The sequence below is a fragment of the Musa acuminata genome, chromosome BXJ2-5, assembly GCF_036884655.1.
Source record: "Musa acuminata AAA Group cultivar baxijiao chromosome BXJ2-5, Cavendish_Baxijiao_AAA, whole genome shotgun sequence".
In the NCBI taxonomy this organism is placed as follows: domain Eukaryota; kingdom Viridiplantae; phylum Streptophyta; class Magnoliopsida; order Zingiberales; family Musaceae; genus Musa; species Musa acuminata.
The window spans coordinates 33,038,388-33,058,114 of NC_088342.1; the positions used below are offsets into that span (position 1 = coordinate 33,038,388).

General features: G+C 40.5%; 1 long non-coding RNA gene across 1 annotated transcript; it reads right to left on the minus strand.

Moving 5' to 3' along the window:
* Positions 1-11,974: 11,974 nt before the first annotated feature.
* On the minus strand, positions 11,975-12,640 carry LOC135611763 (uncharacterized). Its single transcript, XR_010486650.1, has 2 exons — positions 12,484-12,640; positions 11,975-12,406 (listed from the first exon to the last, which is right to left on the minus strand). It is a non-coding gene; the product is annotated as an uncharacterized LOC135611763 (long non-coding RNA).
* Positions 12,641-19,727: the final 7,087 nt, after the last annotated feature.

A 19,727-nucleotide genomic window follows, 5' to 3' on the forward strand; every position in this document is an offset into this window, starting at 1 on the left:
TCAAGTTTAAAGCCCTAAAAGTTTTACTATGAAGAGTTTTGGACAAAGGATATGCATATCATTTATAGATTGCAAGGATACTGTATAAAATTGATCATAACGCCTCTTCTGTTCTCTGTTTAAGTCAGCATCTGAGATTTCATTCAGAAGCCCATCATCACACCAAGAATCATCAGAAGCATGCTCTGGAACTAAAACTAACTCATTAGCATATTAAACTTTGTATTTGGTCAAAACAACCATGGCAGTATATCATACAACTTCCACAAAAGGCATCATGTAAATGCTACATAAACACCAAAGAGACCAAAATGTCATCTAATATATCCATAATATAGTCACTAATTTGAGGAAGAATGAAATTAAAATTTTAGTTTTGATGAAACTATACTCTGCACATGAATTGCTATGCATGCATCTAGGCCAATCAAATTCAATCGTCTCTGACTTTAAAGGAACAATTCATTCGATTCCAAAATCTCCACATGTGCATGCTAGCTCAATAGCAGAAATGAAAAAGAAACAGTAAAACAATATGATGCATGAGCAATTAAATTAATTTATTAATAAAATAAATTTAATTTGTTTAGAGATATTTTACATATGTAATAACATGAAAATATCTACTCAACGAGGAGAAAAAGAAAGAAAAAATACAACAAAAAAGAAATCATATTATTGAAAATTACAAATCTTGATTGAATATCTTAAAGATTCATCTCTATAAAGATGAAAGATTATCAATCAAAAATATCATGAAGAGAGGAAGACTATTTCTCAAATCAAATCAGAAACGAAGAACAAGATATCATATATTTGATTTGATGCGATTGTAATTTTTTAAATTTCTGTAATTTTCTTTTTATTCTTATACTTGAGCATATAAAAATGGGCTATAACATTGTAATGTATGAATAAAAAAAGGATCCATGAATCAAGTTTTTTTCCTTTCCCACCTTGTGAGGCATGCGGAGGTGCAAGACTTCTATCCTAGGAGTGTTATCTTTGAGCCAATTGGATAGTTATACATTTGCTTATTATTTTTAGTTATTATCTTTCACTTTTCTCTTTCTATTCCTCCACTATGAAAGTAATTTGTTGTTGCTCGTCCTACATGCCAACCAATATTGAACACTTCAAAATTAAATATACCATCACATAAGTCTCAGAGATATAACCGCAGTGCCTCACCACAATGCTAAAAACTTTGCAAATATCTAGTATTGGTAACAAACCTCATAGCAAACTTTTTACCTTCATCCTCTTGTGATGATCTAAGCATGTCCTACAAATAAATCAATTTGTTCCAAAGAGAAACAGAAGAATAGAAATAGCAGGTGCCACCAATTCCACCAAGTAAACCTTTTTCATATAAAAATATGACCAAAAGTATCAAATTTATGAGGAAAAAAAAAGCTCACTGAGGGAAAGAACAAGGGTGATCTAGAAGTTGTCCGCTTGCGGAGGGAGGGCAGCCATCAGAGTTAGAGCTTATCGGGAGAATCACATCAATCGGATCGATAAGCAGCAAAAACACATAGTCCTAGATTAATCATGAGGACCAGATTGATGGCGGAAAAGAATCTTGCACTGCATCTTCTTTAGGGTTTTCGAACTAGAAAAGTGCGAGAAGGGAATTGGGGGCTAACCGTGAAGTTCTGAACAAGATATGGTCGATTGTAATGCATTAAATAAATTTGTGAGAGAGTAGGGAACTCTCTTCTTTCCTTAGAGAGAGAAGCTCTGGGTTTCTAAGGCGATAAGGACAACCCCATTGCCTTCTCCCTCCTTAATTCCACCTTTGATGCGACCCAACCACACCCTTCCCCACCCCCCCCCGCCCCCAACTACTGGCTTCACATCCCCTACTTGGCTCTCTCCTTGCATCCATTGTTGTTCCCCTCCCTAGGGTGTCATCATCTTCTTCTGTGGTGTCGATCCCTTCAGTTAGGGTTCCTAGAGTGATGCCAAGCCAGACCCCTAAGGTTTTCTCCTTTGGCAAGTACCAAGAAAAATGGGCCACTCCATCGGGATCCTTCCAATGCCCCTCCGCCTTCCAAGAAGAGCCAATTGGATGGCCCTTTCACTGGAAAGAGCATCTCTTAGGCATTGATGTTAATTGGTCCTTCATATGGGCCAGATGCAAGTTCACTACTATCTTCTTCTTTGTTTAACCGGATCTATGATGCTTCTAAGGATTTCATCGAATTTGACGAAAAAACTCCTCATGAATGGCAAAAACCTTGAATATCTAGTTTGATCAATCATTTCCTCCGACTTCGACTTTGGATTTCCTGAAATATGTGGTTTCTCACTAATGGAAATGTTCTTTGGTGTCCCAAGTGATCAATTTGGCTTAAGGTTTTTATTTGCTTTCAATTTTTTTCTAAAGCGGAGGTTGTTCGCATCCTCACCGAGGGACCATGGACCATTCGAGGGGAGGTTTTGTATCTGATGCCCAAGAAAGCTAATTTCCAGCCTCTCACAGAGAGGATCTCATCTGTCCCTATCTAGGTGTAGTTCGTCAATCTTCCTTTGGAGTACTGGAACAGAATGTGTTATTAATCTTGGTTCTCTCCTAGGTCGTCCCCTAAAGAATGATGAATGTTCTTTCTCGTTTGAAAGGGGTCGATATGTAAGGTTAGTATAGAAATCGATCTTTCAAAACCCCATAAGCAGTATGACTGGGTCACCTAAAGAAAGGAATTTTCCAAACTGTTTCATATGAGAATTTACCTTTGGTGTGTTTCAAGTATAGTTGTGTGGGTCATAAAGTGGATTTGCCCTCTAGTTTCGATGACTTCTTTGACTTCCTCCCTTGTTTTTCTGGACTCTTCTCACAAGGCCGACCCCCAAAAGGGTGTGGAGCAACCCCCTTCCGATTTAGATGGCTCTATTACCCTAAGGGAGGTTGGGTCTTCTCACTTAGAGCTGGACCTCTTTGGTCCATGGATTAAAGTTGAGAAGCGTTGCCCGATTGGTCGTCGGCACAGCCAAGCCAACGCTGATCGAAATCGATCGGAATAGGGGGGTGGCGTGGTGCCATGTCGAGGAAGCGATCGAGGCCATTGGTTTCCTCTGCTCCTTGAGATATTGGCACACATACAGGTCACATGCCCCCTACACTATAAGAAAAATAGTTATTAACCATGAACAAAAGTTGTCACTAAAAGAATTAGTGCAAAATGAGCCATCACTAGCTTCCGTCAGCATAGATCTCGTGGCTAAAAGTTTTAGTAACAAAAAAAGACACATATGTCATTAAATTATAGTTTTTAGTGATAGTTTATATTTGTAGCTAAAACATTAAATTCTATCGCTAAAAATAAATAAATTGATAAATTAATATTTCTGTGACAACAATTGGTTATGAACACTTCTGTCACTAAAAGAATTGACTAACAATTTTAGTGACAATATAATTAACTCTTACTGATTAAATGGAAAAGATAATAATAATTTAGTGATGGCTTGACCTGTCACTAAAATATAAAAAAAATTAGTAATGGATTATTTGAGTGTCACTATACTGTCAATAATAATTTTATTAATTACCTATCAATTTTTAATAATTTCAAAATCATACCAAAACTTTTTCATAAATTCAAGATAAAATTATTGATATTTGAAACTTCACATTACAATCTTTATTTTATCCAAAAATCAATATCAAAGTGAGACAATTATAAATTCCACATCATCTCGAAAAAAAATACATCAAGATATCTTTATATCTTCATTCTTGAACTCTCCTGTGTCATCTTGTGCATCTTGCGTGAAGTCACAATTGCACAATATATACAGACAAGTCACAATTGTTAGAGTTGCATAGTAGAGTTGAATAGTCCATCACTATTATCCCATGTTTGCAAATGCAAATGGTTAAGAAGGTGAGGAAACTGAAACCCTATTCTTCACACATTATTTCTTGCTATTATACTATGGAGGTATATGCAAGTTTTCCTTTATGTCAACCTACTGCTGACATTACATACTTTTTATTTTCAGAGTTAAGAACTGTTGTATATGAAAATAAAAGCAATTTTATGGTTGATTTCATTGATAAAACATAAACATGTCAAGATTGTTAGCAGTCCATAACAAGTTTCTAGTGTACTGCAGCCTAAAATTGGAATCCAAAATCAGATTAAAGCTTTCTAAAAGATATACCTCTTAAGTGAAGTAAAGCAGCATGCAAGCTTAGATATATCAGTGTTGCCAAGCATTGAAATAAAGTGATATAGAAACAGAAAATATCGAAGTCAAGTTCATCTTCCTAAGCGAGGGGAGGCCCGAAGCGCGTCGCTTGGGCGCTCGCCCGAGCCCAGGCGTCGGGCGAGCACCCGGGTTAAACCCAGCGACCGAACCAGCGTTTTAGGTCTGGTTCAATCTCCGGTGCTTTAGTTGGTCCAATCGAACCAACTAAAGCACCGATATCAGCCTTCTTCTCACGACTTCCCCAACTCTAACCCCGCTCGCCACTTCCACTCCCACTGCCGCTGCCACTGCTACCGCTATCGCTGCCACTATCGTCGCTCGTCGCTCTTGCTCTCGCTGCCGCTGCCACTGTCGTCGCTCGCCGCTCCCGCTCTCGCTCCCCCCTGCTCGCTGCTACCGCTGCCACTATCGCCGCTCCCGCTGCCACTACTCGCTGTTACTACTGTCGCTGCCACTATCGTCGCTCGCCACTCCTGCTCCCGTTGACACTGTTGCCGCTCCCGCTGCCTCTGCTCGCTACTACTGCTGCTGCTGCCACTATCGCCGCTCGCCGCTCCTACTCCCGCTACTCGTTACTACCACTGTCGTTGCCACTGTCGCCGCTCCCGTTGCCATCGCTCGCTGCTACCGCTGCCGCTGCCACTATCGCTTCTCGTTGCTACCGCTGCCGCTGCTCTCAGTCAGTAGCCTCAGTCTTCCTCTTACTCACACTCTTCTTACTTCAATAGTATACTGTTATCAATATATTAACAATATGCTACTAACCAAGGTTCGTCGTACCGTACCGTACAGGCGTTTCGACCCGAGCTCGGTACGGTACGGTACGGTACCGGTGTACCGGGCGGTACATCAGGGCGTACCGAACAATTTTATACTTTTTTCATACTGTAGCACTGTAGCGGTATCGGGCGATCCGCATACCGGTAACCTATCGGATCGGTACGTACCGCCGGGTACGGATGGTACGCTTCGGTATGATAGACCTTGCTACTAACTATATACTAGTAATAGTATTTTTATTTATTAGATTAATAATATATTATTTTGATTTTAATACTATTAATTTTTATTTATTTAAAATTATTATTAGGTTTCAGAATAAATGATATATTTTTATTTAAATAAATATATTTATTAATTATATTATATATTTTTATATTTTAGCGTCTCGCTTCACTCAGACGAACGCCTAGCACCTCGGACGTTTTTGGACCTGAGCACCTTTTGGCACCTAGCGCCTTTTCAATCAATGCTTGTAACAAAATTGCAAACTCTCTTTAATGCATCTCAACTCCCAAAGCTTTGACAACAAGTTGAGAACAACTTATAGCTAAACAATGAAAAACAAGACCAAGTTTATATACCATTTATGCCCTCCATTCCAGCTCTGACAATAGGCCGAGCACTTGAGTAGCTGCGGAAGGACCAAAAACTCTTATCTACAAAACATAAATAAATGTTACACAATGGCACTTCCCGTGATTCACCATCCAAATTCGAGCAATCAACAATCCAAATAACATAATTAATCAAATTAAAGCCCCACGCCCCCACAATCCAAACCCTAATTGAGATTTCCCAAGAGGATCCGCCACGATGAACCTCACGAGAAACATAGAAGAAAAGGCGTAATCCAAATAGAACCGAGAATCCACGCAGAACAAATACAACCCTGAGCAATTAAACGGAAATCGAGACGAGCTCCATAGCAAAAGAAACAAGAGCATATCAATGCGTCGCAATAGGAACGGGGTAGGAGAAAGGAGTGGAGGCAAACCTGGGGGCAGGGCCCGACGACGGGATCGATCGCCTGAGGAGCAAAGGTAGGGGTTTTCGACGAGCGGGACAACTGGGTGGGACGAGTGAAGCTCCGTCTCTCGATCTCGTCTTCCTCGCCCGCTCCTATTTCGCTGTTGGTGGCGACGCACGGACGTGAGGGGATCATTAAATCGCAACTACAGAGAGAAGCAGTGTAGAACGAGGAGGTCGAGGAGCAGTGACGGCCAGGACCGAAGAGCCAAGTAAGAATCCGCCATTTCCACCGTCTCTCTCTCTCACTCTCCCTGCCTCCGGGGGTGATATGGCGAGGGCGTCTCATGCTTAGTGACGCGATTGATATCGGATTCGGGGAGTGGCCTCCGGAGCCGTCGGATCCGGGTGGGGTTGCAGTCGCCGCCGTTCTCCCTGTAGTTGCAATTTAATGATCCCCTCACGTCCGTGCGTTTTAATGATCCCCTCACGTTCCTCGCCCGCTCCTATTTCGCTGTTGGTGGCGACGCACGGACGTGCGTTTTAATGATCCCCTCACGTCCGTGCGTTTTAATGATCCCCTCACGTCCGTGCGTTCTCCGCTCAAAATGGCGACGCACGGACGTGAGGGGATCATTAAAACGCACGGACGGACGTGAGGGGATCATTAAATCGCACGGACGTGAGGGGATCATTAAAACGCACGGACGTGAGGGGATCATTAAAACGCACGTCCGTGCGTCGCCACCAACAGCGAAATAGGAGCGGGCGAGGAACGTGAGGGGATCATTAAAACGCACGGACGTGAGGGGATCATTAAATCGCAACTACAGGGAGAACGGCGGCGGCTGCAACCCCACCCGGATCCGACGGCTCCGGAGGCCACTCCCCGAATCCGATATCAACCGCGTCACTAAGCATGAGACGCCCTCGCCATATCACCCCCGGAGGCAGGGAGAGTGAGAGAGAGAGACGGTGGAAATGGCGGATTCTTACTTGGCTCTTCGGTCCTGGCCGTCACTGCTCCTCGACCTCCTCGTTCTACACTGCTTCTCTCTGTAGTTGCGATTTAATGATCCCCTCACGTCCGTGCGTTTTAATGATCCCCTCACGTTCCTCGCCCGCTCCTATTTCGCTGTTGGTGGCGACGCACGGACGTGCGTTTTAATGATCCCCTCACGTCCGTGCGTTTTAATGATCCCCTCACGTCCGTGCGATTTAATGATCCCCTCACGTCCGTCCGTGCGTTTTAATGATCCCCTCACGTCCGTGCGTCGCCATTTTTCTTGGTACTTGCCAAAGGAGAAAACCTTAGGGTCAAATACTCATCTTGTAAATGAGCTTACAACAACATAATCAAATTAATATTTTATTTATAAAAAATTAATTTATTTTAAGCTTTCGATTTTTGGTAAGTTAGTCTACGTCGGTTTTGACACGAATTGAAATGTTTGTCGGCGCTCTCTCTCTGTCTTATAACTATTTTCTTGGCAACGAGAATATGAAAACAAAAATGAACAAACCCTCATCACTCGATAACAGAACAATACCATGAAGAGCAAACCAAAATAACAACAATCCATATCACTTGAATCGAACCAGAACCTTTCATCAACGAGATTAATGTCGAGGAGGTCTCGAGGAAGCAATTTCTTAAAAGCATAAACTCGTCCTCCTCCTTCATCGGCACCTCCTCACCAACTTTGAAACCCGCCGTCTTCAATCAAGTCATTGGGAATAAGGGGTTGGCTGCGCGGGAGAGGGAGGAGTGAAGTATTTAGGATGGTGGAGAGAGAGGGAGGAGAGGAGAGGAGAGCGTGGGCCGTGATTCCTGATCTCGTTTGCGGAGCTGGAGATTGGTATTTCCACTAGGGTTCGCCTACAATCGTGCACCACCAAGAAGGCCGTGACACGTTATTTCTTTTTCAAAACATTTATATCCCAACTTGCTTAAGTTGAATCGACCGACTCTAAGTCAACTCGTAACTCCATTCTAGTCAAGCTTTGTATCCGATTCAAACGTCAGGTCCAGCTCCAAATCTCAATCTGGGCCGTAGGATCACATGATCCTACGATCTTGATCACAAATTTGATGACCGCATCTAATTCAACAGTGAATATATATATATAAAGCATTAGATCTAACCGTGGAGGGGAATATTACAACAGAAATGACGGCTCAAGTGAATAACGTCGAGGACCATTTGCTCTATGCTTAGAGGAGTGTGGAATTATCCCTCTGTATAAAATGCCAAGGTCACCTAACATGAATGGTGTAGTTGAAAGACGAAACTGCATACTTAAAGACATAGTAAGAAATATGATTTTTTAATCTACTTTGCCAGAGTCACCCTGAAGAGAAGCAATAAAAACTATAGCTTACATTCTTATAGAGTACCAATTAAAGCAACTACAAAAACACCTTATGAGCTTTGGACCGGAAGAAAGCCTAGTCTAAGACACTTTCATAGGTTGTCTATCTAAGACAAGGCTTTACAGGCCTAACGAAAAGAAATTGGAACCCCAAACAATAAGCAATTATTTTATTGGTTATTCTGAACGATCTAAGGGGTACAAATTTTATAATCCCAAATCAATAAATATTTTTGAGACGAGTATTGCTACAAGGATATTGAGTTTGGGGGGAGAAATAAGGTTAAAGACTTTACGTTTGAGGAAGAATTGGTTCAATTTAATCCAATTTATATAGTTGCCACTGATGTGGTAAATTCAATACCTCAAAAGGATATAGTTATTTCAACTCTCATATAGTATAAGAAAATTATTCATGAGGATCAAACTCAACATCCATAAGAACATATGCCACAAGAGCTAGCACCTTTGTGATGATCCATTAGGGTAAGGAGGAGTGTCATTTCATATGATTATATGGTATTTCTCTGGGAACATGAAAAAAGTAGTGATATGATGGAAGATGATCCAATCAACTTCTGTCAAGCCATAGAGGATTCCAATTCTGATAAGTGGATTAAAGCAATGAATCAAGAGTATAAGTCCATACAAGACAATAAAGTTTGAGAACTTGTCCCATTACTAGAAGGAGTGAAACCTATTGGTTGTAAATGAATTTTTAAAACCAAAGGGGATTCTAATGGTAATGTGGAGAGATATAATGCACGTCTTGTGGCAAAGGGCTATACTCAAAAAGAAGGGATTGACTTTAAATAAACCTCTCCGGTTTTAACGAATGACTCTTTTAGAATAATTATGGCTTTAGCCACACATTTTGATTTGGAGCTCTTTTAGATGGATGTCAAAATAACAATTCTCAATGGAAATATTGATGAAATAATTTATATGGTACAACCAGAATACTTTGTATCAAAAGAACCTAAAGAAAATAATATGTAAATTGATAAAATCTATCTATGAGATAAAACATATTGAATCTTGGATTTTGACGATGAAATCAATTAATGAGTTTACGATCTAATGTACATTTAAGTGACGTAGGACTATATTCAATCAGGAAAGATAAATTGATTAAAGCGGTGGAATCAAAAGTTGGGCTAAAATGGAACATGTCAGAAGATTGGATGTCGGACCGGAGGAATGGTCGACATATCAGCAGAAGGCTTCGTGCCATGAGTTCGAGCATCGGGCCAAAAGGATCAGACATTGCACTAAGGAGATCGGGTGTTGCGGATATCAACATGTCGATTGGGCAATACATCATAAGAGAGGACGATATGCCGAAGGTTCGGGTGAAGCATCGGATGAACCAATGACATGTTGGATAACTTAGAATTCTTACTTATAATAATTTGTCTAGATCGAAGTAGTTTTAGTTCTAATTGGATTGTTTAGAATGTAATTAGACCAACTCAATTATGGGTTAACTCGGCCTGAATTGGGGTTATTTTGGGCCAAGTGGAAGGCCCAATTAGTGACCCATAGTTGGCCCAAGCTGTGACACTGCCAGTTTAGGTGATAATATTGCTCAGATACAATCTCCCAGACTGTGTTAGGCGATGGTACCACCTAGTCTCAAACTAGCAGGCGGTGGTATTGCTAGTACCCCGAAAACCCAAGATGAGATCATTTGGTCCCTAAATTTGAATTCATTTGGGGCCTAAAAAAGCCCTACTCATCCTTACTCAGTAAACACATCAATTGTGAGTTAAAGAAAAGAAAAATGCTATAGTAATATTATAAAAACTCGTCTCAAGCTCTCAGTATTATATATGAAGTTTAAGAGAGAGGTGAGGTTGTAAAGGTTATCTCCTAAACCGGTGAAAAGGAGAAAATGGGTGTAAAAGGATAGTTGATCTTCCTCCGTTGAAAGAAGATCGATAGTGAAAGCCGATGGCCTTGAGTGAAGAGGAATCAGGAGTGGATGCAGGTCACGATGATCGAACCACTATAAAACTTAGTTTGTATTTATATTTTGTTTTTTACCTTTATTGCAAACTGCTTTACTTGCTCATTACATTTTTATGAACGTTTTCGAGTTAAACATATTTCCAATATGATTTTATCGAACGAAATTTTCGAATCGATGTAATTTTTATCGTAAGCACTAATTCACACTCCCCCCCTCTTAGTGCCGATTTCGATCCTAACAAAACAAACATCCTTTTAGTAGTATCACAAATTTCATCAAGTAATTATCTCATTTGGTTTTAAGATGAATGTTGTTGATGATTGCATGTATCATAAATTCAGTGGGAGCAAATTTATTTTACTAATATTTTATATGGATGACATTCTGCTTGCCACTAATGATATAGACATATTGCACGAAACCAAGAGATTTTTATCTAGAAATTTTGAGATGAAAGATCTTGGTGATGCCCCTTTTGTATTAGGAATCCAGATACACCGAGATAGATCGCGAGGTATTCTAGGATTATTACAAAGGAACTATATCGATAAAGTACTCAAAAGGTTTAGCATATAGGATTGTAAACCAGGAGACACCCCTATCACAAAGGGAGACAAGTTCAGTCTCAATTAGTGCCTTAAAAAAAATCTGGAAACTTAAGAAATGCAGAAGATTTCCTATGCATTAGCTTTAGGGAGTCTAATGTATGCACAGGTTTGTACGCGTCAAGATATAATGTACATTGTTGGAATGTTAGATAGATACTTAAGCAATCATGGAATGAATCATTGGAATGTAGCTAAAAGAGTCATGAGATATTTAAAGAGAACAAAAGATCATATGGGAGATCAGACCATTTGAAGATCATTGGATATTCTGACTCCGATTTTACTAGATGCTAAGACAATATGATTTAATATTCTCCGACACATTCAAAAATAATAATTAATTATAAAAATAATATATAATTAATCTAGAATTATACACATGAATACATTTAATGAGACTTATATTTTATAATTTATAATTTATACAAATACTATATTGTGGAGCATGACATAGTTGTAATATGCTTAGACATCTAAGATTACAATTAATTAAAGGTCAAAGAGAGTTAAGTTGGTAATTGCTGATTTATTTGGCAAATCAAAAATTTATGGCTATTGAATTGACTTGCTAAATACATAAGAAAGATCAGAAAAACTCAACCATATGACTTTAACTTAGTGTAAAAAAAAATCTAATTAATGAAATACGATGTTAATTTAAAGCTGAAGTAAATGCATTCTGAAAGTAGAAATTTATTCAGAAAAAAGGAAAGAAAAAAGTGTAAGAGTTGTTTGTATTAGTTTGAAAATAGTATCTCATTCATTTCAATATAGTGCTACTTGATTAACCTCTCATCAGATTCTATCGTTATTGTTGGAGAAGCATCTTATGCTTATATTTACAGTGTGCAAAACTAGGAGGAAAAAGAAAGGCCATGCTCAACATCAAACACAATGAAAAAGTATTGCATTTCGGAAGGAGATTATTATCAAACCATGAGTGCTTTCAACGTTCCCAAAAATGACGGCACAGTTCCAGTGGAAGAATAGTCAATACTCTGAAATTTGGAACCTATTTTTCTGAAGCAAAATCTCAAAATATATTATGCTGCAATGGAGCAATGGTTCAGTTCTTTTCATTGCAATCTGAGGCCATCAAAAAATTACAATCTGTCCAGAAAATTCAGACGTAAGTGAATTTGAACGATCCCTCCAAGTACTTCAACATCAAGGTCATTCTTCTTCCTCTCCTTTTACAACATCAACACTTGCTTTGATTTCAGAAGACTCACTTACAAGTAACATAAGCTCCTTGAAAAAGAAGTCTAACTTATTGCAGTCAAAATCTTCGATTGCCGATGATACTGTCGCTTTTGATCTTTGATGAGATTGTTTATTTTCTTGTTGTAGTTGAAAGTGATACATTCTCAGAGCATCGTCCGTGGAAATCTCTTGAACGGGCTTGTAAAGACTTTGAAACGTGCATCTGTCTTCAAGCTTCTTAACTAACTTTTCTTTGAATTGATCTGGGAGGTTTACAAATGCACTACGAAATAATGTAGGAAAAATAAGATACCAAAATTCTTCTGCAGAAAGAGATCAGTAAATACTATCACTTTTCACCTTGTGATGCCTCTAACAATTCCCCATTTGTAACCACTGCTTGCAGATTGCTTAAACCCAATGTTGAAGCCCTCTTGGGCAGAAGCTTCCTTTCCTGCAGATATACCATCTCGATAACCCATATAAACTTTTGTCAAGGGTTCCATATGATACATCCTCAAGTTTAAAGCCCTAAAAGTTTTACTATGAAGAGTTTTGGACAAAGGATATGCATATCATTTATAGATTGCAAGGATACTGTATAAAATTGATCATAACGCCTCTTCTGTTCTCTGTTTAAGTCAGCATCTGAGATTTCATTCAGAAGCCCATCATCACACCAAGAATCATCAGAAGCATGCTCTGGAACTAAAACTAACTCATTAGCATATTAAACTTTGTATTTGGTCAAAACAACCATGGCAGTATATCATACAACTTCCACAAAAGGCATCATGTAAATGCTACATAAACACCAAAGAGACCAAAATGTCATCTAATATATCCATAATATAGTCACTAATTTGAGGAAGAATGAAATTAAAATTTTAGTTTTGATGAAACTATACTCTGCACATGAATTGCTATGCATGCATCTAGGCCAATCAAATTCAATCGTCTCTGACTTTAAAGGAACAATTCATTCGATTCCAAAATCTCCACATGTGCATGCTCGCTCAATAGCAGAAATGAAAAAGAAACAGTAAAACAATATGATGCATGAGCAATTAAATTAATTTATTAATAAAATAAATTTAATTTGTTTAGAGATATTTTACATATGTAATAACATGAAAATATCTACTCAACGAGGAGAAAAAGAAAGAAAAAATACAACAAAAAAGAAATCATATTATTGAAAATTACAAATCTTGATTGAATATCTTAAAGATTCATCTCTATAAAGATGAAAGATTATCAATCAAAAATATCATGAAGAGAGGAAGACTATTTCTCAAATCAAATCAGAAACGAAGAACAAGATATCATATATTTGATTTGATGCGATTGTAATTTTTTAAATTTCTGTAATTTTCTTTTTATTCTTATACTTGAGCATATAAAAATGGGCTATAACATTGTAATGTATGAATAAAAAAAGGATCCATGAATCAAGTTTTTTTCCTTTCCCACCTTGTGAGGCATGCGGAGGTGCAAGACTTCTATCCTAGGAGTGTTATCTTTGAGCCAATTGGATAGTTATACATTTGCTTATTATTTTTAGTTATTATCTTTCACTTTTCTCTTTCTATTCCTCCACTATGAAAGTAATTTGTTGTTGCTCGTCCTACATGCCAACCAATATTGAACACTTCAAAATTAAATATACCATCACATAAGTCTCAGAGATATAACCGCAGTGCCTCACCACAATGCTAAAAACTTTGCAAATATCTAGTATTGGTAACAAACCTCATAGCAAACTTTTTACCTTCATCCTCTTGTGATGATCTAAGCATGTCCTACAAATAAATCAATTTGTTCCAAAGAGAAACAGAAGAATAGAAATAGCAGGTGCCACCAATTCCACCAAGTAAACCTTTTTCATATAAAAATATGACCAAAAGTATCAAATTTATGAGGAAAAAAAAAGCTCACTGAGGGAAAGAACAAGGGTGATCTAGAAGTTGTCCGCTTGCGGAGGGAGGGCAGCCATCAGAGTTAGAGCTTATCGGGAGAATCACATCAATCGGATCGATAAGCAGCAAAAACACATAGTCCTAGATTAATCATGAGGACCAGATTGATGGCGGAAAAGAATCTTGCACTGCATCTTCTTTAGGGTTTTCGAACTAGAAAAGTGCGAGAAGGGAATTGGGGGCTAACCGTGAAGTTCTGAACAAGATATGGTCGATTGTAATGCATTAAATAAATTTGTGAGAGAGTAGGGAACTCTCTTCTTTCCTTAGAGAGAGAAGCTCTGGGTTTCTAAGGCGATAAGGACAACCCCATTGCCTTCTCCCTCCTTAATTCCACCTTTGATGCGACCCAACCACACCCTTCCCCACCCCCCCCCGCCCCCAACTACTGGCTTCACATCCCCTACTTGGCTCTCTCCTTGCATCCATTGTTGTTCCCCTCCCTAGGGTGTCATCATCTTCTTCTGTGGTGTCGATCCCTTCAGTTAGGGTTCCTAGAGTGATGCCAAGCCAGACCCCTAAGGTTTTCTCCTTTGGCAAGTACCAAGAAAAATGGGCCACTCCATCGGGATCCTTCCAATGCCCCTCCGCCTTCCAAGAAGAGCCAATTGGATGGCCCTTTCACTGGAAAGAGCATCTCTTAGGCATTGATGTTAATTGGTCCTTCATATGGGCCAGATGCAAGTTCACTACTATCTTCTTCTTTGTTTAACCGGATCTATGATGCTTCTAAGGATTTCATCGAATTTGACGAAAAAACTCCTCATGAATGGCAAAAACCTTGAATATCTAGTTTGATCAATCATTTCCTCCGACTTCGACTTTGGATTTCCTGAAATATGTGGTTTCTCACTAATGGAAATGTTCTTTGGTGTCCCAAGTGATCAATTTGGCTTAAGGTTTTTATTTGCTTTCAATTTTTTTCTAAAGCGGAGGTTGTTCGCATCCTCACCGAGGGACCATGGACCATTCGAGGGGAGGTTTTGTATCTGATGCCCAAGAAAGCTAATTTCCAGCCTCTCACAGAGAGGATCTCATCTGTCCCTATCTAGGTGTAGTTCGTCAATCTTCCTTTGGAGTACTGGAACAGAATGTGTTATTAATCTTGGTTCTCTCCTAGGTCGTCCCCTAAAGAATGATGAATGTTCTTTCTCGTTTGAAAGGGGTCGATATGTAAGGTTAGTATAGAAATCGATCTTTCAAAACCCCATAAGCAGTATGACTGGGTCACCTAAAGAAAGGAATTTTCCAAACTGTTTCATATGAGAATTTACCTTTGGTGTGTTTCAAGTATAGTTGTGTGGGTCATAAAGTGGATTTGCCCTCTAGTTTCGATGACTTCTTTGACTTCCTCCCTTGTTTTTCTGGACTCTTCTCACAAGGCCGACCCCCAAAAGGGTGTGGAGCAACCCCCTTCCGATTTAGATGGCTCTATTACCCTAAGGGAGGTTGGGTCTTCTCACTTAGAGCTGGACCTCTTTGGTCCATGGATTAAAGTTGAGAAGCGTTGCCCGATTGGTCGTCGGCACAGCCAAGCCAACGCTGATCGAAATCGATCGGAATAGGGGGGTGGCGTGGTGCCATGTCGAGGAAGCGATCGAGGCCATTGGTTTCCTCTGCTCCTTGAGATATTGGCACACATACAGGTCACATGCCCCCTACACTATAAGAAAAATAGTTATTAACCATGAACAAAAGTTGTCACTAAAAGAATTAGTGCAAAATGAGCCATCACTAGCTTCCGTCAGCATAGATCTCGTGGCTAAAAGTTTTAGTAACAAAAAAAGACACATATGTCATTAAATTATAGTTTTTAGTGATAGTTTATATTTGTAGCTAAAACATTAAATTCTATCGCTAAAAATAAATAAATTGATAAATTAATATTTCTGTGACAACAATTGGTTATGAACACTTCTGTCACTAAAAGAATTGACTAACAATTTTAGTGACAATATAATTAACTCTTACTGATTAAATGGAAAAGATAATAATAATTTAGTGATGGCTTGACCTGTCACTAAAATATAAAAAAAATTAGTAATGGATTATTTGAGTGTCACTATACTGTCAATAATAATTTTATTAATTACCTATCAATTTTTAATAATTTCAAAATCATACCAAAACTTTTTCATAAATTCAAGATAAAATTATTGATATTTGAAACTTCACATTACAATCTTTATTTTATCCAAAAATCAATATCAAAGTGAGACAATTATAAATTTCACATCATCTCGAAAAAAAATACATCAAGATATCTTTATATCTTCATTCTTGAACTCTCCTGTGTCATCTTGTGCATCTTGCGTGAAGTCACAATTGCACAATATATACAGACAAGTCACAATTGTTAGAGTTGCATAGTAGAGTTGAATAGTCCATCACTATTATCCCATGTTTGCAAATGCAAATGGTTAAGAAGGTGAGGAAACTGAAACCCTATTCTTCACACATTATTTCTTGCTATTATACTATGGAGGTATATGCAAGTTTTCCTTTATGTCAACCTACTGCTGACATTACATACTTTTTATTTTCAGAGTTAAGAACTGTTGTATATGAAAATAAAAGCAATTTTATGGTTGATTTCATTGATAAAACATAAACATGTCAAGATTGTTAGCAGTCCATAACAAGTTTCTAGTGTACTGCAGCCTAAAATTGGAATCCAAAATCAGATTAAAGCTTTCTAAAAGATATACCTCTTAAGTGAAGTAAAGCAGCATGCAAGCTTAGATATATCAGTGTTGCCAAGCATTGAAATAAAGTGATATAGAAACAGAAAATATCGAAGTCAAGTTCATCTTCCTAAGCGAGGGGAGGCCCGAAGCGCGTCGCTTGGGCGCTCGCCCGAGCCCAGGCGTCGGGCGAGCACCCGGGTTAAACCCAGCGACCGAACCAGCGTTTTAGGTCTGGTTCAATCTCCGGTGCTTTAGTTGGTCCAATCGAACCAACTAAAGCACCGATATCAGCCTTCTTCTCACGACTTCCCCAACTCTAACCCCGCTCGCCACTTCCACTCCCACTGCCGCTGCCACTGCTACCGCTATCGCTGCCACTATCGTCGCTCGTCGCTCTTGCTCTCGCTGCCGCTGCCACTGTCGTCGCTCGCCGCTCCCGCTCTCGCTCCCCCCTGCTCGCTGCTACCGCTGCCACTATCGCCGCTCCCGCTGCCACTACTCGCTGTTACTACTGTCGCTGCCACTATCGTCGCTCGCCACTCCTGCTCCCGTTGACACTGTTGCCGCTCCCGCTGCCTCTGCTCGCTACTACTGCTGCTGCTGCCACTATCGCCGCTCGCCGCTCCTACTCCCGCTACTCGTTACTACCACTGTCGTTGCCACTGTCGCCGCTCCCGTTGCCATCGCTCGCTGCTACCGCTGCCGCTGCCACTATCGCTTCTCGTTGCTACCGCTGCCGCTGCTCTCAGTCAGTAGCCTCAGTCTTCCTCTTACTCACACTCTTCTTACTTCAATAGTATACTGTTATCAATATATTAACAATATGCTACTAACCAAGGTTCGTCGTACCGTACCGTACAGGCGTTTCGACCCGAGCTCGGTACGGTACGGTACGGTACCGGTGTACCGGGCGGTACATCAGGGCGTACCGAACAATTTTATACTTTTTTCATACTGTAGCACTGTAGCGGTATCGGGCGATCCGCATACCGGTAACCTATCGGATCGGTACGTACCGCCGGGTACGGATGGTACGCTTCGGTATGATAGACCTTGCTACTAACTATATACTAGTAATAGTATTTTTATTTATTAGATTAATAATATATTATTTTGATTTTAATACTATTAATTTTTATTTATTTAAAATTATTATTAGGTTTCAGAATAAATGATATATTTTTATTTAAATAAATATATTTATTAATTATATTATATATTTTTATATTTTAGCGTCTCGCTTCACTCAGACGAACGCCTAGCACCTCGGACGTTTTTGGACCTAAGCACCTTTTGGCACCTAGCGCCTTTTCAATCAATGCTTGTAACAAAATTGCAAACTCTCTTTAATGCATCTCAACTCCCAAAGCTTTGACAACAAGTTGAGAACAACTTATAGCTAAACAATGAAAAACAAGACCAAGTTTATATACCATTTATGCCCTCCATTCCAGCTCTGACAATAGGCCGAGCACTTGAGTAGCTGCGGAAGGACCAAAAACTCTTATCTACAAAACATAAATAAATGTTACACAATGGCACTTCCCGTGATTCACCATCCAAATTCGAGCAATCAACAATCCAAATAACATAATTAATCAAATTAAAGCCCCACGCCCCCACAATCCAAACCCTAATTGAGATTTCCCAAGAGGATCCGCCACGATGAACCTCACGAGAAACATAGAAGAAAAGGCGTAATCCAAATAGAACCGAGAATCCACGCAGAACAAATACAACCCTGAGCAATTAAACGGAAATCGAGACGAGCTCCATAGCAAAAGAAACAAGAGCATATCAATGCGTCGCAATAGGAACGGGGTAGGAGAAAGGAGTGGAGGCAAACCTGGGGGCAGGGCCCGACGACGGGATCGATCGCCTGAGGAGCAAAGGTAGGGGTTTTCGACGAGCGGGACAACTGGGTGGGACGAGTGAAGCTCCGTCTCTCGATCTCGTCTTCCTCGCCCGCTCCTATTTCGCTGTTGGTGGCGACGCACGGACGTGAGGGGATCATTAAATCGCAACTACAGAGAGAAGCAGTGTAGAACGAGGAGGTCGAGGAGCAGTGACGGCCAGGACCGAAGAGCCAAGTAAGAATCCGCCATTTCCACCGTCTCTCTCTCTCACTCTCCCTGCCTCCGGGGGTGATATGGCGAGGGCGTCTCATGCTTAGTGACGCGATTGATATCGGATTCGGGGAGTGGCCTCCGGAGCCGTCGGATCCGGGTGGGGTTGCAGTCGCCGCCGTTCTCCCTGTAGTTGCAATTTAATGATCCCCTCACGTCCGTGCGTTTTAATGATCCCCTCACGTTCCTCGCCCGCTCCTATTTCGCTGTTGGTGGCGACGCACGGACGTGCGTTTTAATGATCCCCTCACGTCCGTGCGTTTTAATGATCCCCTCACGTCCGTGCGTTCTCCGCTCAAAATGGCGACGCACGGACGTGAGGGGATCATTAAAACGCACGGACGGACGTGAGGGGATCATTAAATCGCACGGACGTGAGGGGATCATTAAAACGCACGGACGTGAGGGGATCATTAAAACGCACGTCCGTGCGTCGCCACCAACAGCGAAATAGGAGCGGGCGAGGAACGTGAGGGGATCATTAAAACGCACGGACGTGAGGGGATCATTAAATCGCAACTACAGGGAGAACGGCGGCGGCTGCAACCCCACCCGGATCCGACGGCTCCGGAGGCCACTCCCCGAATCCGATATCAACCGCGTCACTAAGCATGAGACGCCCTCGCCATATCACCCCCGGAGGCAGGGAGAGTGAGAGAGAGAGACGGTGGAAATGGCGGATTCTTACTTGGCTCTTCGGTCCTGGCCGTCACTGCTCCTCGACCTCCTCGTTCTACACTGCTTCTCTCTGTAGTTGCGATTTAATGATCCCCTCACGTCCGTGCGTTTTAATGATCCCCTCACGTTCCTCG